This window comes from Rattus rattus, chromosome 1 (assembly GCF_011064425.1).
Source record: "Rattus rattus isolate New Zealand chromosome 1, Rrattus_CSIRO_v1, whole genome shotgun sequence".
NCBI lineage: Eukaryota > Metazoa > Chordata > Mammalia > Rodentia > Muridae > Rattus > Rattus rattus.
Window position 1 is genome coordinate 102,258,845 of NC_046154.1, and position 23,418 is coordinate 102,282,262.

The following is a 23,418-nucleotide window of genomic DNA, read 5'->3' on the forward strand; positions in this document are numbered from 1 at the left end:
ATGCAGTGCTTGCTATGAAAAACTAAATGTTGAAAATGATAGAAAAAGTACTTCCCAGCTCTCTCGTTTTGATCTCAGTGATGCAAAGGCACGGTGGGCCTCCTTAGCCCTTACTGGTCACAGCCATTTTCACCACTATATAAACTCTTAATCTTTCCATCTACGTTACACAACTTTCCCCTTTACTAGCACAATTCCCATCCTTCTGTTTTCATTACTTATTGTCACTTTCACAAGCAAACATCTGCGTTTCACTTTTATCGTGTATGAGTGTCTTGTATGTCTGTGTAGTGAGTACCTCTATGTAGTACCTGTAGGGGCCGGTAGTGAGTGAGCATCTGGAGTTAGAGATGGCTGTCAAGTAGGAGCTGGGAACTGGAGCTGGGTCGTCTGGCCACGCAGCCAGTGCTCCTAACCACTGAGCCATCTCTTCAGCCCCCTCAATATATGCGTTTTTGGAGGACACAGTTCAACCAAAGGGACAAAGATACTGTGTAACAATTAGCCAAGAGCAGCCTCCAGGAAATGAAGTTCTCACTAAGGACAAACACAGCATGTGTTCTTTTTCCCAAATTAAATGAAATGACTGGAGCTAAAAATAATCACTGCGTGATCCTAAAATAAAGGCCAGGTGAGCCAAGGAAATGTCAGTTCCTACATAGTAAAGTCCAAAATTAATTGGTGGCCATTTACCTCAAGATTCCTTTTATGCAAAATTAATAAGCCTTAATTAATTCAGGTCCTTCTAATCTTTAGGTTTTAATTCTCACAATGTTAAGAAGTGAATCCAGGGATTCATGCATTTTACCAAATGCTATACCATGGTCTACACCGGTAGTTCTCACTTAAGTCTCTTGAGTGAGGTGTTTTATTATTTGTTGCTAGTTTAACTCTCACCTAATATAGTTTGTATAATAGAGATTTTGAAAACATCAACTATGAAAACATCATGTCTCCTTCAGTTAATTTCCCCACAGAAAACAGAATTCACCTTCCAAGAATTTAAAGGAGACACCCAGACAAAAGAAGAAGAGGAAAAGAACAATCACACTTAAAATCAAATGGGCAGGTGGATGGAGTGAGTTATCTTACCTAATAAGAGGTGAAACTACAGGGAAGTGAGTTGCAGGCCCAGCTTCTCTCCACAAAGTCACAGCCAGTCAGAGGAGGAAAGAAAACAGAAAAGGGGGAAGAAGAAAAGCTAGTGAGAGAAAGGATTGAAGGAGCAGGGTAGGGGAATGTCAGGGCAGGGAGGCCGAAATGGGAGTGGTTGGGTCGGGGAACACCAGCATAGAAGAACGGAGAGGGGGGTTATGGATCGGAAACCGGGAAAAGGGATAACATTTGAAATGCAAATAAAAAATATCCATACAAAAAGAAGAGAAAAGAGAAGAAAAGAAAAGAAAAGAGAAGAAAAGAAAAGAAAAGCTGTAGCAGCTCTCTTACTCCCTCAACACCTGCTAGAGCCTCAGGCTCCAAGCACAGCGGGATGCTTTGGGTAGGAAATGAGGAATGTGGAGTTCATGACCTTCAATCTCCCAGGGAAAGGGCAAGGCAGAGAAAGCAGAGGTGAAGCTTGGGAAGGAAGAGGAAAATGCAAAACCACCAACACAGGGTCCTGGAGAGCTGAGCTTCATTTTGACTTTCCTTCTCAGTTACTGCTGATATCATACAGGCAGGGTCACACTCTTCTCTGATGTCACAGACCTTTAACATTCACTGAAGAAACCTATGACTTAAATCTAACCATGCGTTGGAAATGAGCCAAAATGAATGGACTGAAAGAGCGTACCCCTAAACGGGGAGCCGCGTCTCTCGCTCCAATCGCGGGGTGGGGTGCCCCCAGAAATCACGAGTAGCCGGTCTTGATGTAACAGCAAGAGGTAGCTTTTATTAACGAGATCCCTATTAGCGGGATCCCGGGTCGATACGTATCTCACACAGGAGACAGAGGAATCGACCCCGAGCTTCCAAACTCGGGGGTTTATATAGGGGAGGTTAGGGGCATTCGCGCGGTTACACATGATTGGTCAATTCAAATGGTGCACAGTTACTTTCGGCGCGAAATTACATCAGCAAGGAGTACGTGCTCTCTAGCAGCTCGGCAGGCAGGTAGGGTGGCTCATCTCACTCAGGGGGGTGAAGGAAGGGGAGGGGGTGGCTACAGATGGTCAATGTCCTTGGGGCTGATAGCTGGTTTGGCAAGTCCTATCTCTGGCTCTCCCTCAGGCACGACCGGCCCTGCACATCCGGACTCTGACAATGAGTAACCTTTTTAAAACTCTAGTTCTACAAGACCAGCACCATTTGTTGAAGGTGCTTTCTTTTTTCCATTGTTTAGTTTTGCCTTCTTTGTCAAAATCAAGTGTCCAAAGGTGTGTGGGTCTATTTCTGTGTCTTTCACTCAATTCCATTGATCAATCTGTCTGTTTTAATACCAATACCAGTTTTTATTACTATTGCTCTAGTACAGCTTGAAATCAGGGATGGTGCTACCTCTAGAAGCCCTTTTATTATACAGGATTGTTTCAGCTATGCTGTTGTTTTTTCCATATAAAGTTGAGAATTGTTCTCTCAAGTTCTGTAAAAAATTGTGTTGGAATTTTGATGAGGATTGCGTTGGTCTATAGATTGGTTTTGGTAAGATAGCCATTTTACTATACTAATCCTTCTGATCTAGGTACATGAGGGATTTTTCCATCTTTCAATATTCAGTTTCTTTCTTGAAAACTCGAAGTTCTTGTCACACAGGTCTTGGTATGAGGTATATCAAGATCCTTTATATTATTTATGGCTATTGTGCATTGTTGTTTTCTTGATTTTTTTCCTCAGCCCATTTAGCCTTTGTATAAGGACTACTCTTTTTTTTTTCTTCTCTTTTGAGTCTCTGTTGAGAAGTCGGGGGGGGTAATTCTGATAGGTCTGCCTTTATATGTTACTTGGTCTTTCCCCCTTACAGATTTTAATATTCTATCTGTGGTCTGTACAGTTAATGTTTTGAATATTATGTGGTGGGAGGATTTTCTTTTCTGATCCAATCTATTTGATATTCTGTAAACTTCTTGTACATTTATAGACATCTCTTTCTTTAGGTTAGGGAAATTTTCCTCCATGATTTTGTTGAAGATGTTTTCTAGGTCTTGGAGCTGGGAATCATGCCCTGGTTCTATTTCTATTATTCTAAGGTTTGGTCTTTTCATAGTGTCCCAGATTTCTTGGATGTTTTGTGCTAGAAATTTTTTAGATTTGACGTTTTTGACTGTTGTATCAATTTCTTCCAGTGTGTCTTCCATGCCTGAGATGCTCTCTTCCATCTCTTGTGTTGTGTTGGTGTTACTTGAGTCTGTATCTCCTGGTCTCTCTTCTAGGTTTTTCATTTTCAGGATTGCCTCAGTTTGTGTTTTCTTTATTTCTTTTATTTCTGTTTTCAGGTCTTGAACTGTTTTTTGTTTTTTGTTTTTTGTTTTTTTTTTTTTTTTCATTTCCTTCACCTGTTTGTTTTTTTCCCTTTTGTTTCTTTATATTTATTCTTTATATTTCCTCTTTTTTTTTAAGTTTATTTATTTTATAAATGTCAGTACACCAGAGGAGGGCAACAGATCCCATTACAGATGGTTGTGAGCCACCATGTGGTTGCTGGGAATTGAACTCAGGTCCTCTGGAAGAGCAGTCAGTGCTCTTAACCACTGAGCCATTTCTCCAGCCCCATCTCTTTAAAGGTCTCTACCTGTTTGAGCGTATTTTTTTTTCTGTATTTTAAAAGGATTTATTTGTTTCCTCTTTCACGTCCTCTATTATCTTCATAAGATTAAATTTAAGGCCCTTTTCTTGAGCTTTAGGTGTGTTAGGATACTCAGGGGTTGCTATAGTAGGATAGCTGGATTCTGGTGGGGTCATAGAGCCGTGGCTTTTGTTGATTATGCTCTTATACTGGCCTTTAGCCATCTAGTTGTCACAGATGCTGATCGTGGAGGCCACGATGGCAGCAGGCCTCCAGGGATGTAGGTAGAACTGGTGGTCTGTGATGGCTGCAGGCCTCTGAGATTGCATATAGAGGTGTGGACTGGAAGTTGAAGTACAGAGGGGACAGGGTAGACTTCAGTGCTTCTGGGCATGCTGGGGGACCCAGTAGGCAGGGGATTGAGGCTGGGGTGTAGGGAGTCTCACCTGGTTGTCCCAGATATCAAAAGGCCCCCAAGGATGCAGGCAGAGCTGTGACCTAGGAAACGGGGCGCAGATCCTGGACTGTAGGTAGAGCAGAAGACGGAGTAGGGAAGGGATTGAGCAGACCTCACAGCTGCTAGACTGTCCTGACTGACCTCATTTTTTGTTTTAATTAAACATTATTTTTGTACATTTTGATCATATATCCCCCCCAATTCATTCCAAATCCTTGCTAGCTATACAACCAACTTCATGTTCTTTCTTTCTCTTTCGAAGAACAACATAAACACAGTAAGTAAGACACACAAATAAAAAGCCACACAGAAGAAACCAAACCAAACCAAACCAAACCAAACCAAACCAAACATGGAATCTTCCTGTTTTGCCAGTTACTCCTAGGCTTAGGACCTGCTCTGGAGTGTGGTTGATATACTCAGAGGTACTTCATTGAGAGGAAACTGATTTTCCCTTTGGTGTCAAGTATCCGTTGCAAATAGCTTCTTGGTCCCTGTCTCTGTGCTGGGACTTAATCAGGATCGAACTTGGGCAGGTCTTGTGCATCCTGTAAGTCTCTTTGAGTCATTCTATTTGTTTTTTATTCCACTGCTTCCTAGGTTCGTTGTAACGCAGACAGACTAATGTGTTTGTAGTCACAATGAGACATTTTTCATTAGATACTCTGTTAACAGCTGTCCGGAAGGATTTCATACAGGAAAGTACCTCTGAAATGACTCAAGGAAGAAGAATAAAGTCTAACTTTAGGCTAGAGTGAATATGCTTGCAAGAGAAAAAATTATGAGAGAGAAGTTATCAGAATAAAGATGCTTGGTGAAATAGAAATGTTTTGAATGGTCCAGAGCTCATATCACCTGGAAAAAGGTAGAAGATACATCATTTACAGGGTTGGAAGATAGCTAGATAATGCCCATCTCTGTATGACATGCAAAGAGATTTGGACTTGATCCATGCTATAGTATAGAAAGGAAGAGATTTAATCAAGAAGTCATGTGGGAAAGTTGGATTCAGGCAGTTGTATAGAAACACACTGAGGCAGGAAGCAACGGACAATGAGCAAAGCAGTTAAAAGACAGCTGTAGCGTTCAGATAATGGATGGTAATATCCTGAAAGCGTTAGCTGTAGATGGAGGGGAAGTCAAGATACTAAAGATTTTAGAAGGGACAATACCAGAGATTTAGCGATCCATTGCATTTGTCAGGTGATTAAAGAATAAAAGTATAGGCTGACTCAGAGAAATGTCCACAGTATAGAAAAAGGGAATTTTTCCAGATAAGTTAAGGGGCAACAATTCCAATTATTATAACCATTTGTTTCCACCATATGTATCCCCAGGTGAATAATAGTTTTCCTTACTGAGCAAGAATGTACCAGACTCAAGATTGGTAAGCACATTATTGATTTTTAAAGGACTATAGTTAATTCTGGGCCTAACCATTCATGGAAGTTAAGGCAAAAAACATGAGACAGATTGAAACCAACAGTTACAATAAAGACAACTGGAGCTAGTTGAAGGGAATCTGCCTCCATGATGAACTTTAAGTTCGTTTCTACTTCCAGAGATTCAAAGCTTTTACAGCAATAGATTTTAGTCCTACATGCAGCCAGCACTCTGGAATTTAATTAGGCAATTTCATTAATTCTAGGAGGGAAAGTACATCTTCTGCAGCTAACAGTCACTGCATGTACTTTGAAGCAGAACATTGAGAGATAATGCCTGCAACTTTTGTATGATTTCGGAAAATCTTAACATCATACTGGGAGAGCATCCAACTATCCCAGAACAGTGACTTGTAATTACAGTTTAGAGCACTTTATTTCTGTACCTATGAGTGTCTCCTCTCATACACATCCATTTTCCTTCTTAGGACACTTGTCACTATTGGCATTACTTATCCAAGGAAACATCTAGAACAAGTGAGCATGTCACTTGGTGTAGGAATAGATGGAAAGTGTTAGCTTACCTTTAAGGTTTGAAATTGCAAAATAGGGTGAGATGGTCTCTTTCAAAGAACATTTTGATTTTACCTATTAAATATGATTTTATCAATTAATATTTTAATTTATACAGATAACAGTTGAGATGGTAACTGACAGTAGGAATTGTTTAATATATTGCAGATAAAGATAACAGTGTTGGACAGATACATGTAGAGTTTTTTTAACACTAGTTCACTATTAAAAGTTAAAAATGACCATAAAAGCATTGGTCAATTTTTGACATTATAAAATATCAATAGAATAAAATGCTAACATCTTGTTTCTCAAGCATCACCTAAATATTTGTGAGATCATTATAGATTTTGAAAAGATTAAAAAGGATTTTGTAAACCATTCAAGGGTTTGTTCTACCTAAATTTGGAGGAAATATTATTTTTCTTTAGCTAACATAAGATTTGACTTTTTTATTCAAATTCTAATATTTTCTTCCAATATTTTCTTCCAATTCCATTAGGAGAAGCAGTTAAAAATACTTTAAATGTAGATCCTAGAGTTTTAAATATTTAAGGACTTTACAGATGACAGAGTTTGAACTTGAATTACAATATTCAGGATGGAGGTTTTGATTATTAATGTCAATAATAACAAGTTATGTCTCTCAGAGCTTCTCAAATTGTTCCATTTTACTAAAATTCTGAGTCTTCCCTCAAGCTCAAATGATCATTCATGTGTACATATATTTTCTGTGCTGCCTCATTCAATCCCTTGTCCTACAAAAAAACTTAGTGGGGATTTAACTTCCCTATAAAATATCAATATTGCTTACTCTAAAGGGCACCCAGAGTAAAACCTTGAGTCTACAAAAATGCTGTGAGATGCTAAAAGAAAGAGAAATCGTTATGAAAATGGTGTTAAGGGAAAAGAATACAATAAAATCAGAAGAGCATGGGAGGGTATAGGTATAACTGAGATAAAGTTAATTAAGAAGAAAGATTACATAACAAATAACAATAGGATGCAGATTACAGAATATATGAAAATGAAATGTTAATGCAACTAACTTTAGTTAAAATTTTTTATTATACAGTAATTAATGAACAATCATTTTGGCTTATATTAATGGTTGTAAGCAATCATGAATTTATCCCAAATTATAGGTTGTAGCTGTTGTTATTGGTTCTCCCATATAATTTGATGATAACGTGATAAGATCAGATTGCTGAAGGCACCACATTCTGGATTCATAGGATGTGAAAAAGTCAAGTAAGTGGCGTCCTGGAAACTTCATCTCTACTGGTTAATTTTTAAGGTATGGTTGGAATGTTCGATTTATGATACTGGGAAAGAAAAGTATTCAATAATCTTACCTATATGTAAACCCTGTCAGCTATAAAAATGACTAGTCTGACAGTGTATGCTCAGTAGTGTAATAGTGACATAAAGTAACATAATGTAACCAACCACTACAAGATTAAACTTAAAGTCTGCCATGTAGAAGGAAACCATACCTGGTATGGTTAACTGGGCCAAAACCCCTGAATAACTCTAGTATCTTAAGGGAGAACTTAATATTACTATTCTGCAAATAGTGTTAACCTGTCTCAAAAGTTCTTATATCCATAGATTATTGCATCTTGTTGAAGGCCAGCTTTGACGGGTCAGGGTAAACTGAGGAAGAATATAGAATTGGTGATTGATCACTCAGCAGACTTTTATTAGAAGGAACAAAACTTGATTCTCTGGGGATGGTGAAGTACTCCCATTGCTAGAGAGAAACTCTTTTGGGTGATGAGTGACTTTGGGGGGGCTGGCAAAGAAAGGGGGAAAAGAATCACTTACACTCACACACACACACAGACACACACACACAGACACACACACACACACACACACACAGAGACTGGGTAGATGAAGCAAGCTTAAATAAGTTCCAACAACTTTATTTTTTTCCACACAGTTGATATATCCCAGCAAAATCTTTCAAGCAGCATAGAAAATACATGACTACTTGTACTTTTCTTTTAGTGAATGATTATTTTAAAAAACCCAGTATGTTCCCCAATACCTTTATATGAAAAACATTATATGTATTAAAGACAAAGAAAGAAAAATCATTTCTGAGAACCCACAAACATTTGTAACTAAGCAACATGTTATAGATTAACAAAGTATAAGCAAAGATGATAATTTTCTTAGCCAGTGTCTCTTTACTGGCAAACTTCAGTTTGTAGTTACAAAGAAAGGATCAATTATTTTATTATTTATCTTAAAAAGTAAACTTATAAAAATCTTTTAAAAAATCACAAATCTAAATTTTTATATAAAATCAATCATTCATTTTTACTTTAAATCCTGAGTGAATATCTACTTATTAACACTTTTTTTATTAAATTATATCAGGAAGCTGAGGGCAAAAATGGATACGGTAAATTAATCATCACTTTGATTCACCAACCCAGCTTTATCAAGAGAGTCAAGTCAGTCAGTGCTAGTTAGGCTGCCATTGTTCTTGTCCCCTGACCTTAAAAAAGGCAAAAACAAAATTAGAAAAACAGAAAACACAACAAACAAAGACCCTTGCTCAACTACTAAAGAGTGTGTCATTCTGAAGTTCAAATTGTTCACTAACATCTTTTACATCAGAGCTACTGACAAAAACATCTTAATCTGACTTTACTAATAATCTACATTTCCAAATTCTTCCTAAGGATGGTGATCATTGCTAACAATCTACATCTCTATGTTCTTTCCAAGGGTGGTGATTGAATCAGCTCCAGCGGCAATGCTTGGAAAGGATTAAACACTGTTATTGTGAGTGTCAGTGGTACTTCCCAGTCAGGGGATGGAAGCCCCCTTAGAGTTTTCACACATCACATAGATTAGGAAGGACGTGAAGACCAAAAGGACAACAAGCAGAGCAATGCTTCATAACAGCATGAAGTCCTTAGGAGGTTTTGATTTTTGTTTGTTTATTTGTTGGTTTGTACTTATAAAGTTAAGATAGAAAAGTGCTGAGAATAGGGAAAGGATTGTAGGCAAGGGAATAGGGTGTGAAATACATATGCATGAAGAAAAGTATCAATAACAAAGTAGTCAGGAAGGGATGTGTGAGAATTATTTTCACATATAATATTATTTTACCCTTAAATTTTTTGTTTTGCTTTGTAACTTTCATGAATAGAAAGCAAAAAAAGAGTATCTTGATAATATTAGAAAATTATTTTCTAAAGATTTTATTTATTTTACTTGTGTGTGTGTGTGTGTGTGTGTGTGTGTATTGACATGTGTGCATATGTTCATGGTTGGATGTCTACATAACCACAAAAACAAGAACAGAATATCAGACCTCCTGGACTGTTGGTGCAGGTGATTATGGGCTGCCTGACATGAGAACTGAAATTGAGTCATCTGGAAGAGCAGGGAGTGCTTTAAACCACTACAACGTCTTTCCAGTGCCCTGTTTGAAATATGTTCTAAAGGGCAACTCCAAAGAATAACAACTCAGTCACTTTATCACTAAAGAGTATGTCCAGTAGATGTCCATTTATCTCTGAACCTTTACAAATTCCTTGTATTTGACTACTTGTGGGGGTACTTTGTAGACTTAGATTTTTCTAAACCTACTTTATTTAGGGTTCTTGAATACTTCAACTTTTCTTCTAACTTATCATCGAGAGGTTGAGGAGAAAGAGAGTTAATAGGAAAAGGGTTTGTGAATCTGTTTAGACATAGTTCTTTTGGGAAATTCCACTCTTCATTGTCAGGACTGGTAAACAATCCAGTCCAATAGCAAACACCAAACAAGTATCAGTAGCAGTGGCTCAATCCAGCAGAAACTGCAAGGCTCCACCGATTCGGCACAGAAGTTCTTTGGCTCATTTCTCTCTACAAAGAGAAGGGCAGTTAAGACCAGCAAAGACCAATTAAGATCTGTGAAGACCAGCAAAGATCACCATTTGTGGAATTTCATTTATCTTCTTTCCAAACATCATGAATCCTCTCAAGCATCCACTCCAGCGAAACATCCTCTCATGTTTTTGTTTCAGCAAAACATCCTCTCATGAGACAGCTTCCAGAAAAACATCACATGACACAATTGAGTTTCCGAAGAAACCAGACACTTCCACTTCAGCTCTCTTAATCTTTGGGATGAAGGAAAGTATGTTAAATTCAGGAATGAAACAATTGTCTTCATTGAATGTATTCTTATTGATGAAAATTTTTCTGTTCCTAAATATGCAAGCATCTTAATATATTATTACTGCAATAAGAAATATCAATATATTTTATTATCATAACTGATAGCATGTTGAACATCTATTAGATATGAGATATTCAGTCATACCCTTTACACGTTACAGTAGTTACTAACACTTCATTATGAATTATTAGTATTTTTCATTGATTCAGATATACATCGTTCTCTACAACTTAATTCATTAACATTTTGATAGGTCACACAATAAATAGCACCATGCAATTTAATAAAAACATGTTTCTTTTCTGTTTGGTTTCAGATCCTGGTCAAGGGACTGAGGTGCATATTTTACATATTAAAATAGACCTGGCCTCTAGATTCTATCAGCAACTCTCAGTCCCTGTCTGGCATATTCTACCCCCAATGCTGAAATTTCCAGCACAACAGCTGAACTGCCCTTTCACCAGAGGCTCCTCTCAATAGAATCCAGACATTTTGCTCTGTCTCTGTCTCTCCCTCCCTCCCTCCCTCCCTTCCTCTCTCCCTCTCCCTTCCTCTCTCTCCCTCCCTCTTCCTCCTCCTCCTCCTCCTCCTCCTCCTCCTCCTCTTTTCTTTTCCTTCTCTTCTCTCTGTCAAAGAGCCTTTTCTCTCCTTCTCTGCTCCCACCCCTCTCTCCATGGCAACTTCCCTGGCCCCCTTCCTTGGTGCCGGGGAACTTGCCTGCTTGCCCACTTGCCTGTTTAAGACTAGCTTCCTAAAATTCCTGCCTTTAAGATTTTCTAATCTCGCTTGAATTGGCTCATTTCACCAGCAGAGAAATAACCTACCATTTTCATGTTACTTCAGAGTTGTGCCATATAAAACACTAACATATATTATATTATATTATATTATATTATATTATATTATATTATTATATTAAACACATGAGTAAGTGCTTCACAGGTGAATACTCAGTGAGGTCAGCAATGCACACAGGGTCATATTCAGGGGAAGTGAGAGAGATTTCTGTTGCTCCTAAGTGGGAAATATTGTTCTCTATTATCCCATTGTACATCAACTATCTATGCCTTCTTGGAATAACATGAACTTTCTACATTTTGGTCAATAGGATTTTTTCTAATATCTTTCCATCACCTTGGGTATTCTCATCCTGTTAATCATGTCAATAAGTATAGCCAAAAGTATAGCTGATAGCAAAAGTGCATTGAGTAGCTGTGTATGTGGCTTTGTAAGGACACATACTGAAAAGCTATAGCTGTCTTATCAGAAAATGGAATGCCCCTTCCCACTTAGATCTCTTGTTTACCTCATTTAGTTGGAAACACATTTTTCTCTGTTTCTTTGAGGTACCTGTGACTTTTAAGAGCTAAATAAGACTATCGATTGGCAGCTTTTTGGCAGAGAAATTTTACATCAAAGACTTAAACCATCCTTTGGAATCCAGACATCAGAGAAGAGAGCTCCCTCTTCTCCAGGTCTCTGTGAGGGTAGCAGCCCACAACTGTCAAATGGTTTGCCCTTACTTGCAGAACTACATATGTAATAAATTCAGTAGGAAGCTATGTTTCTTCTGGATGAAGCCAATTAGCTAACAGATGGTCAGCAAATTACCAAGCAAAGCCTAGATGAACGAGGATGAGCTACACATGACCGATTGCACTGTCAAGTCAGCACACCTGAGAAGTATAGTTTATCTTGAGAATTTATAATAATGGGTTTATTGCAAGAGGTGTTTTTGTTTTTGTTTGTTTGTTTGTTTGATTTCGAAGGGTGGGGTTTGCAAATCTTTGTACACTGAATCTACTGTGACCACAAAAGCCTAATTATAAACTTGTTCCCTTTCTCCTTTCATCTTGTGAAGTCTGGTTTGAAAAAAGGCCTCATTTCAAGGACAAGAAGTTAGCTAAGAAGGAGTTAAATAATTGCTGGAATTGGTTTAGTGATGCTGGCTCATGTCACCACAATGGTCCCATCAATCTGTGTTTATATATACATGATTTTATGCTTCTGTAAGTGTGTCTACTATTACTCCCAGCCCCTGAATGTGAATATTTAAAACTCAAACAGCTGCTGCTTTGTTGAAGAGATGGTGGCAAGTTGATCCACGGAGTATAAAACTAGCTCTGATGTGTTCTGAATTCATATTCTGTGAACAACAACTGCCACGTTACTGCCAAGACTGTAAATTTGAAAGTTTTTGAGACTTCTACATTCAATCCCCTAAAAAGCTTTGCGTTACTGTAATGTGGAAACCTACAGATTAGAATTTCTTTAAGAAATTCCATGCACAGGGTAGGAGCCAGGCCAATTCCTCTCATTTTCCTGTTCTGGCCATGTCAGTAAATGAACCACGTTCCTCTACCAAGTCCTGTCTGTATTCGTGTACAGTATTGATCGATGAAACTTCAGTTCTGACAAAATCATCATAATTTTCTGAGAATGGAACTCTGCCTTCTGCCAGCTAATATCACATCACAATTCTTTTCTATATCTGCTTTATCATCAGGAGACAAAGGTTTTTTAATATTTTACTGTTTTGAGTAAATGGCTTAGTATGCAACTAAACTTTTTGGGGGCAGTTGTAACTAGAATTTTTGGGTGAAATCCTAAGCTCTCAAAGCCCCAACAGCTAAGTTCTGCCACTGGCCTCAATATGTCATGTAAGAGATGAGCCATGGTGAAAAACAGAGAGGTGACATAATTGATGTAGCTACACTGAGAAGAATATAGGCGTCTCATGGCCCCAGGTCTGCCTTTAGGGTACCAATGTGAGAGAAAGGAGCTGGGCAAAGGACATAATTAAGCTACCATGGTGAAGGTATGTCATATTGATTGTTGTTTCAGTTCCTTCTGCAGGATCTGGAAAGAAGGTCCTTATTTCTGTTATCACTCAAGGCGACAAGCAGGATTTCAGGAAACGGTCACTTCTGCTCAAGTACAATTGCCCCACCTTTGAAGTTTCACTCTTTCCAGAATCCAGTATCCTCATGCCTTCAGTCTTAAAGGCCCAGGTTCAGAGTTAATGCTTTTTAGTAAAAACCACTTCCAAGTGTCTGTTATAACTGTTTATTGGAAAAGATGTTTGTAACAGAAACCATACATGGAAATGAATTCTGGGTTGTGTGATTCCCCCCTCCCCTCAGTTGTGGTCAAAAGATTTTTGTGCTACAGGAAACATTGTTTGGCTTATATTTGGGGGGGTAATTTTTTAAAAATAAAAAAAAATTGTGTGTATGGTTGTTCTGCTTCCTTATATGTCTGTGTATATTTACATGGATGCCCTCAGTGACAGAGAGAGCATTGGATTACTGAGTCATTGCTCCGATTCCCTCTCTAGTTTATTTTAGACAACAAAAGGTGATCACATTATTTAACTCTACGGTATTCTCAGTATTAGAAGGACCAGTTTTATACTTGTTTGTCACTATAATGGGCCGATTCATTCTCTGATGGTATAATTGCCCCATCCCCACTTCATTTTGGTGACTTGGGTCATTAAGGAACATGCTGTCTAAGCCCTGAAGGTATGCAGAGCTTTGGCAGCATTGCTAGTATGGTTTGAGTGAAACCCATTCAGCATAGTTTTTATTCAGGATGTGGAATCCTAAATTACTTTGTGAGGGGGAGGAGGAGGTGCACTTGAAAGGAGTCTGTAAAAGGAAAAGGCACATGCCTTAGTGGGCTGAAATGTGAATTGCACAGATTGGGCAGTTTTAAGGATCTTAATCTAAATGGGATTGCACTACCAACCAAGATGCATTTAGCACATTGGAAAGGGAAGTGAGGAGGATACTAAGTACAAAACTAGATAATTTTACATTTCTTAAAGAAACAGAGAAAAGTGTGTGTGTGTGTGTGTGTGTGTGTGTATGCAAAATTACTAATCCTCAGATCATTAATCCTCATAATATCTGAATTAGAGGACCATACAGCACACCATCCCATTCTCCTAGTGATTTAGATTCAAGCCAGGACTAGCCAAGGTAGTTCTTCTTTCTTGTTTGATTCTTGAGGCAGCAGAGAAGGAAGAGTGTCAGTGGGAGTAATTCTTGGTCTTATGAGATATTTAGGATTGCTGTATAAAAATAAAATGTTTGCCTGTCTTAAGTCTAAGTCACTATGCTTCTGTAGCTGACCTACCTTCTGTGAGTTCCTCTGAGGTGAGAACCTATTTAGCACCTCATCATAAAACAGCAGGGATTAAGTGGGGATTTATTGCTGGTTCTCCTTCTGGTGAATCAGCTAGAAGCCTCTCTGGCTAAGCTGGTGAAGTCTTTGTAAACCAGAGAGGAAGGAAAGAAAAAGAATTCTATATACAGTCACATATGCACAGATACATATACATTCAAACATTTATGCACCTACATTCTGGCAGGACCTGACAGTCTGTCACAATCAACTCCACAAGTATTCATGTATGCTTACACATACATACATATATCTACACACAAACATAGAAAAACAAACATACATATTTGAATGGATGGATAGATGGATGGGGCAAAACTCCCCATGCCAAACCATTCTACCAGCAACTTTATTTTTTTCCTCTGGTCTTTTTATACCTTTGTAAACAAAAAGTTCTTTAGAAAATTACCTTGGAGATAAAATGTTACATAAAATGGGAGTTACAGAGGGATGTTGCTATTAAGTTCAAAACAGTGTTTCATTATAATATATTCACTACACTTTCAGAGGGACAGTTTTTCCATGGCCTTGTCTTAAAGTCACCTGTGACTTTACCCTTGGACCTAAATGTTGTTTTCCTTGCACACAAAAATTGTCTCAAGTGTATTTCTCTTTTTAGTGTAATTATGAAAGCTCATTGTATTTCTTATTATACAGCCTTTACTTATTATTCTGAGAACAGGGGATATTCTATTCTTGATTGTAACTTTATTATATCTTTCTAGCAATTAAGACCATCTCTAAAAACCTTCTTCTTAAAATTATTTGAATCAAGTCAGGAGTTCTATAGAATCATTCCCTATTTGTCTATATAGCATCACTACAAGATAGTACATCTTCATAGGTCTGCAGAAATCTGCTCAAAACAGTGGGTAAATACTTAGTGAGTGTTATATATTTAATAATAACAGGAAGAGCAAATTAATAGCAGGACTATTTCCTAAAATGACTTTCTCTTGGGTCTTGCCGATAAGAGAAAATCCGTCATAGATTATAATCTAAGGCAGACTCATCTCAGGAAGATTACCTGCTAATTTTTAGCTTCTACTTGTTGGTCCTGACATTGGACTAATCACTTTGTATCCCTTTTATCTTCCAATTTCCACACTATTCTATAGTGAACAAATCAGCTTAATGTATATTGTTAATTTAATGTTCACTGTCACCACCCTGTCCTAAACTTGAATTAATTCTTGACTGAATCACTGGGTGCCTCCTTTCAGTAGTATTCTCCAAGTAATTTTTATCTTCCAAACCCTATCTAATGCTGCCATTCAAATAAAGCTATGGTTCAGATTTTATTATTTTCTACCACTCTCCCATATCCTTTTACTCCAGCTGTCCTGACATAAGCTAGCTATGGCTTCAGGAGCAAACACACTTCACTTAGCATACACTTCCCCTTCAGCATCCTTCCACATGCTTCCCTGAGTATTCCTTCTGTCTCATTCAGTTCTTTGCTCTGCTGTCACCTGCATGGAGACCTTAACTGATTCCCTTATCTGAACATTACTCCTGTTTATCTCTGTTCCCTTTCTTGATACAAATTTTAAGTAGTTATATTGTTTATACACTTTCTTAATCTCTCTCCCTCCTTCCCCACCTATGTTTATTTGTTTTCCTTGAGCAGAAAGCAAACTCCACAAAAAAAAGGGATTTCCTTTGAGGCCACTGTGGAGTTTAGGCGAATTTATCTGAGAATAAACAAGCAGATGCAAACAACTGGGAAGAATGTAAAGGGGAAGAATGCCATACAGAAAGGGAGAAATAAAGAAGATTCTATGCTGTGATTACAGCTCTATGTTTCCTAGGCAGTTCTGAGGTATGCTACGTGTGGATGTGTGCATAGTGACAATCAATTCAGTTACTTCTACCTAAACTGAAACCACAGCAGTGAAGCACAGTCATTCCAGCTGTAGTTTTCATGTGGCAGTAGAGGAAAATATTTACAATAATTTTTTGCTCAAAGAAACCCTGTGCATTTTAATATCAAATGTAGAAGCCGAAAGATAGCACAAACAGTAGGCACCTATGGACAGACAGTGTGGCCCTATTTATAATATAAATCTTCTTCCTGCTGTGTTTGACTTTATTGACTTCTTTTTGTCTCACCATGATACTGATACTTTTCCTGCAGTTAGGATCCAATTGCTTACTGTTAGGAAATAGTTGATGACTAGAGTACAATGGCTTTGCCTTTCAACACTGGCTTTGCTCCTTACCCATGGTCTCTTGTTCGTGAGAATAGCTATCTCTTATTACCTTTATTTCTGTAGGAAATAATTGGAGTGGGATTGGAATCATTCTAAATTGCTATAGGCCTTTTTTTCTTTGGTGTTTTAACCATTATTCCATCAGATACTCCCAACTTTGTTTAGAAAGTCTACTGACTTAGTTTGGAAATGTCAATCATGAAAGCAATGACAGTTTATTCTGAGAGCACAGGGTAGATTAGTTTTTTTCTGATGTTATGCTTTAGTTTTTGTAATCTTTATTATTTATTTATTATCAATGCCAATGTGGACCTAAAAACATCTGGAATCAAATAATAGTTGAAAGTAGAAGTTAAAGATAAGTAGAAGTAAAAGTCAAAATCTAAGAGGTGAAAGTTATTAAACAGCCATTTTACTATTTCCCATTGCAAGACTGTAAATTACAAAAATCTGAAGGAATGATCTAGCACATTGGCGAAGCAATGGCAAGAGAAAAGAAACAAACACCATTCAAGGTGCCTTCGAAGAGGACAGAGAATGAACAAGAAATATTTCCATTTCTTTTCAAGGCAAAAGGACTATTAACTTGACAAATGGCTGGTGCATGGTTGTGCCGTTGATCACATACATTTATAGTGTCTGAAAGATGTGGGGTGACAAATGAGAAATAGGCAAGTTTGGAATTCTGGTTAGCAAAAGAGAGATGGAACTAAATGAAAAATTGACTTGAAAGTTTCCAGAATAATGAGGAATAAAGAACTCCTGGCCCTTTTAGAGTCCCCCAGAGCTTCATAGCCTTTGAGTGTTAGAATCAAGAGTTAAAGTTAAGAGCACGCCAACACCCAAAGTTATCATATCTAATGAATCATTCCTAATTCCAAGAGCTTAAGCTCATTAGAAAGGTTATGCTGAATGCTTCTGATGAATATATTCCCAAACTTAAAATATATTTCCTTATGCTATAGTTAGGAGTGATAAGATAAGAGAAAATGGGCTAGAGAATCACTGAAATGGGGAGATTGATAGTGGTAGAATTGGCAAGTTCTAAGATAGAAACAACTACAGACACACAGGCAGTTAGACCATGTATTGCAGAAAACCATACCACATCATTAGCATGAAAATGTAATACAGGAGGAGAGTGAAAGGGCTTAGTTTTGACTTATAATCATTAGTAGCTTGGAAAGAGCCCAGGAACCTCTCATCAAAGATTGTAGTCTTGGTTATGTCCTGACATCTTGCCAGGTCTCAAGTAACTTTGACTGTGTAGACACTCAGTCATCATTGTATAACAACCAATAATATTTCTGGGTTAAAGAAATAATAGAGGACTTCTCTCCTTTGCAAACCCGATGGAAGTTCTCACTCTATATGGGATGGTTGAGTGAACATGCCAGCTATATGTTGTTGTTGTTTTTCTCAATCAAATGAAGGGTGCTCCATAAATGGTGTGAAGGTTTGCATTATTGTTTATTTCAATAGAATTTGATAGTTTCATTCAGTATGTTTCATTTGTTATTTGAGGAAATTATCTATCAATAACTCCATAAGGCATAAAAGTAGAGAACTAACACAAAGCAGTTTAACTCATGGCCAAGGCTGATACTTGACAAGTAGTCTTTCTTGGTGTGTTAATCCAGATCACATTTATTTCTACTCACTAACTAGCACATTATGGATCTAACTGGAAAGATTTATTTTCATGGCACTGATTGGTTTGTATCCCACCTGTGGGAAACATTTTGAACTTCAGCTGGCCATAGTATATTTCTTTGTAAGTGCTTTTGTCTCTTTAAGAGTACAATAGTGATCTGCGTGCCACACCAGCAACTCTGTTTTCTTCTCATAATTGCATCAAATGATCTGTGCAGCTTTATGGCTGAACACTTTGTTCTTCACTGGTGAAAACGTTTCTTCTTAATTCTGTTGACTTTTGAACCCTAAAATTTATTATATTCTAATCCTCTCAGAACTTGAAAAGTAGTGGGATGCATGTCAAATAGTCAGACTTACTATTATGAACCTGAATATCTACATAAACTCGTATAAACACATCAAATGTAATAAGCTACATGATTTGCAGGGCCATACAAATAGACAATGGATAATTTCTATGACTAGGAGAGTAGGTTGTAGTCACTGAAGTATTTCTGGGCAATAGAGATTTGTATTAGTGGCAGAAATATAGATGTGAATTCAGTAAACTAGGATGGGTAAGACAGAAGGAGGCAAAGAGAACATCATTTGAGGATGCTTTTTGTTGTTTGACTGTAGTGTTGTCAGGAGTAAAAGAGGGGGGTGATGTCGTGTACTGTTAATATTATTTCATTATAATATATTTATTAGCATATATATTCCAAATGCTTTATAGTATACTGACAAGATAGTGCTGGGAAAACTTATTTCCTTGGATGGTTGGTTTCATTGTTGTTCATTCATTTAGCTTGTTGTCCTTAGGGAAGAAATTACTAGGCAAAGCATTATTTAAAAAGAGAGAAGGAAAAGTAGGTGGAAACCAAGCTTTGTAGGTTCTTGTAAGTGGGGTGAATTACTATAGAAATACCAGTACCAGGTAACAGAATGGGTTTGTTAGGGGAAATGGCTGTGCATATAAATAGGAAGTAGCCATGGAAAATTGGGTTAGCTTGAGGAACATGACAGGAAGTGAATGGGCACAAGTAGAATGCTTGTTTAAGGAAGTATTAATTGAGCTTTCAGATGGTACAAAATGCCCAGGAAGATGTGTGTTCTGCCAGAGGTCTCTGTTAGCACAGTGGGAGATAATCTACTTGTCGAGTGGAATGTGTGTGTGTAGGTTTCCTTCATATTGCTTGTGTCTTCCCAAAGACATAAAAGGAACAGAGCTAGATGACCGTGTATCAAAGCTCCAAGATATGAAGAAATGCAACTCTCACTTCTTTTAAATTGTTTACTGTCGCGCCCACCTCGGCCAGCAAGGAAGACGCAACACGGTTGGATTCTTCTCAACAGCCTTTACTGCAGGACACCTTCATTGTTGACACAGGGAGGCGGTGGCGGCAGCAGCCAGCCCTAAGTGTTACAGCTCTAAGTGTTACAGCTCCAAGTGTTACAGCTTCAAATGTTACCGTGCCGAGCGGCAAAGCCTCTCGCCTTATATACACAACAGTATGCTAATATTCTTTCAGGGATTGGTGGGGCACGAGTCACCCCACTGTCATCCTAGCTACTTGTCCTCCAGAGATTGGCGCGGCATGAACCCTATTAGCATAGTACCACCCCAGCCAGACTGACGTCAGGTACAAAACCCCACGCATGCGCAGTACTGGCATGGGCAGTACTGTTGTTCACCACAGGAGGGCGCCAGATTCACCTCATTATCATACAGCTGCCCTGACAGGGGACAAGCCTGTGCATGCGCGGTAAGTTATTCACATTCGGACGGGGCTGGCTATCAGCGCCATCTTTACTTCGCCGCGCCGCTCCCTACAGTTTACCTAATGTATTCGTAACTGTGTCAGGAATACTAACACAGTACAAAAGGCAGAAAGACAACATTTATTACTAACATGCCACCTGTAGCAGGAAACAATTTTAGGGCCAGAATTACATCTGCTCTGGTCCTCTGTAGTTGCATGTATAGTATTGAAAGTGTTCTTATCCAAATAGAAAAAAATCTTTTTATTATATTTAAATGTGTTTATTTGTGCAGTGTAATCCTCCCCACACACAACAGACATAGAATTAGGACTGTCTTTTTTCTTTTATAAAAGAAAACATTTCTCTTTTTTGAGGTTATAATGTAATTATATAATTTTTCACTTTCCCTTTCTCTCTTTAACCCTCCCATATATGGTACCTTGCTCTCTTTTGAATTCATGACCTTTATTTTTCATGAATTGTTGTTACATACACACACATACACACACACATTCCTAAATATATAAACGGACCCTGCTAAGTCTGTACAGTGCTACTTGATACCCAAATCATGTGTTCTTCCCTGGGAAAGACTATTTCTTTTTCTCTCGGCATTCCTTAGTTGTCAGTGTGCTGAGCTGAGGCCTCGTGGACCTTATCCTGTTCACTTTGGCATGTCTCTTGTTGCTGTTGTTTAACACATGCTTAGGCAGTCATGGTAATGGGAGTTTATAGTTGTTGCTTCTTACATTACAGTGAGAAGCAATCTCACAGAAAAATCTAGAATAATTCATGAATTTGCAGGGCATCATTTTGAAGGGACCATGCTACTCTCTGTATTGTTCTAATGACAGGAGCACAAAATATCTTTATATTATAAATTATTATTATTATAAATTATCTGTTCAATGACAGGATCCTCCACTAATACATAATATCTGACTCATATTTTCTGTAGTGGTTAGTGGGTGCTAAATTACTATCTATGCATATCAGTGGTACAGATACTAGTTTTTCAATAAATACCTTGTATTTAAAATGCCAGTATTGTTAGAGCTGGAGAGATGGCTCAGCAGTACAGAGTCTTGGCTGCTCTTCCAGAGGACCTGGGTTCAGTTCTCACACCCCACATGATGCCATGGAGTTAGCTATTCCTAACTCCAGTTCCAAGACATTTGGTATCTTCTCAGAAGGCAGAAACAGATGACCCCCAAAATAAGCTAGCTAGCCAAACTAGTTGTACCAGCATGCTCTGGGATCAACTGAAAGACCTTACCTCAGTTTGCAGTGTTCCAGCGGCTTCCCACAGCGTAACACTGCCCAGCAGCAGCATGGGGTAAGAGTTGTTAAACTTCTGGTGGTGTCCTGCCTCCCCAGCGGCCATGCCCTGCAGTGGGGCAGGTGTGGGGACTCACCACCATTAACCCAACAACTGCTTCTCACTTCCTCTGGCCCTGACTGTGATCTCAAGGCTCTATTCTTCCTTTGAGCTTTTCTTCAAAGTTGGCCTTTTCATCTCCTTCCAATCTACATTTAGGATTTACCAGCCAAGAAAAGACAAATGGGGAAGACAGAGATCAGTCAGCTTAGAGCACACAGCCACAGCATGGTAGAGCAGGCCCCTCCCCTCTACAAGCCCCTCTTCCCTACATCTCGGCCAGCCAAAGACAATAGTAAAACACACCTGAAACCTGAAAGCTTTCACGCTTTGCTTTAATGCTTGTTCTCTCTAACAGGAACACCTAAGACAATGCTCGAGCTTCTCAACCCAAAATTTCTATGTCTTTTTAAATTTAAATGTTTATTTTCTCCCTAGCATTCGTGATTTATGTCCAAAAGTTTTCCAACTATCCTTTAAGGTTTAAAAGTCCTCTAATCTACTCCCACAGATCAAACCAACTATACTGATAACCATTATTTAATCCTTAATTAACAACCAGTTTTCTTTCACAAACTGTTACTGCCTATCCCAGATACATAATTAACATATTTTCTCCCTCAGCCATCCAAAGCAGACTTAAAGGATGCCTTCCATGACTAAACTCCTCAAACATCCTTGCTTTTCTAGGATCGTAACAGCAGACCATAATGTGGTCCCAAGCAAACAGGCTTAACCCATGCTATCCATCTTATGCAGACATCCACCTGCTGGGGTTCTGCTCTTGTGTTGTAATCACCCTACAGGTTTTTCCACAGTGCTGCTCCCACATATCCAGTTGAGACCAAATGCCATCTCCTCAGACCTGTCTGGGACAACAAAACTGCATTCCTCCAGACATCTCATCTGACTGAAGACTCCTGAGACACATGCTGAGATCCAAGATGGCAGCTGAGACCCACAGACTTGGGACCTTCCAGCTACAAATGAACTCTCTTGCCAAAGCCAAATGGCTATTGGACTTGGGGAAAGTTACATGATAGAAAGGAAAACATGATGTCTAGCTAGATTAATCTAATGTTGTTTAATACCAGTGTTAACACCCTAAAACTGTACTACCCATGGAACAATTACTTGGTTCAATGATCCCTTGTCTTCCCAACCCCCATTCTAATCCCTAGCTACCCCTCCAGCCTATTTAGTGTTTTCTTTTGATACTTCATTCCCATCCCAAATTCTTACTACAAATGACACCTCCCACTTAACAAAGTAAAAGGGAGAATTGTGGGGCGGCAGGCTATGAAAGGTACCCTGATTCCTGATCAAGATAAGTCGAATCCCCAGAGACCCTAAAAGGGATGGCAGGCACATTCCCAGACTTCTAGGAGATCAAGACCTCACCAGCTGCAGCTCCCCACAGACCCCTGTAGAGAGGTTTGAGACAGACCATTCATGTAGGGCAATGCCCCAAGCCCTTCCTCCACAGGTGAGGATGTGACCACAGGTTAGGTAGACTCAAGAGAGATCAGTCATAGAAGCAGGACCACACCCCCAAATATGTAGACGAGGTCTTCCAAGCTCTCAGGCCAAACCAATAGGAAGTACCTGCTGTCAGACCCTGACCCATCCAAAAACGGTATTTAAGAATCGTGTTCAGATTAAAAGTCTGCAGGAATTATTCATCTTTCGAGAACTTCTGTCATAAGAGCTATAAGATCTGCTCTCCCAAAATCGCTTCCAGAAGCTCCCCTGGACCCCTTGCCAGCTGGTCAGCCAAAGCAACTGAAGCAGCAGCAGCAGCAGCAGCAGCAGCAGCAGCAGCAGCAGCAGCAGCAGCAGCAGCAGCAGCAGCAGCAGCAAGGGGAAGGACCAGCAGCAGAGGCAGCAGAAGCAGTATCCCCTCCCTGCCTGAGTTCTC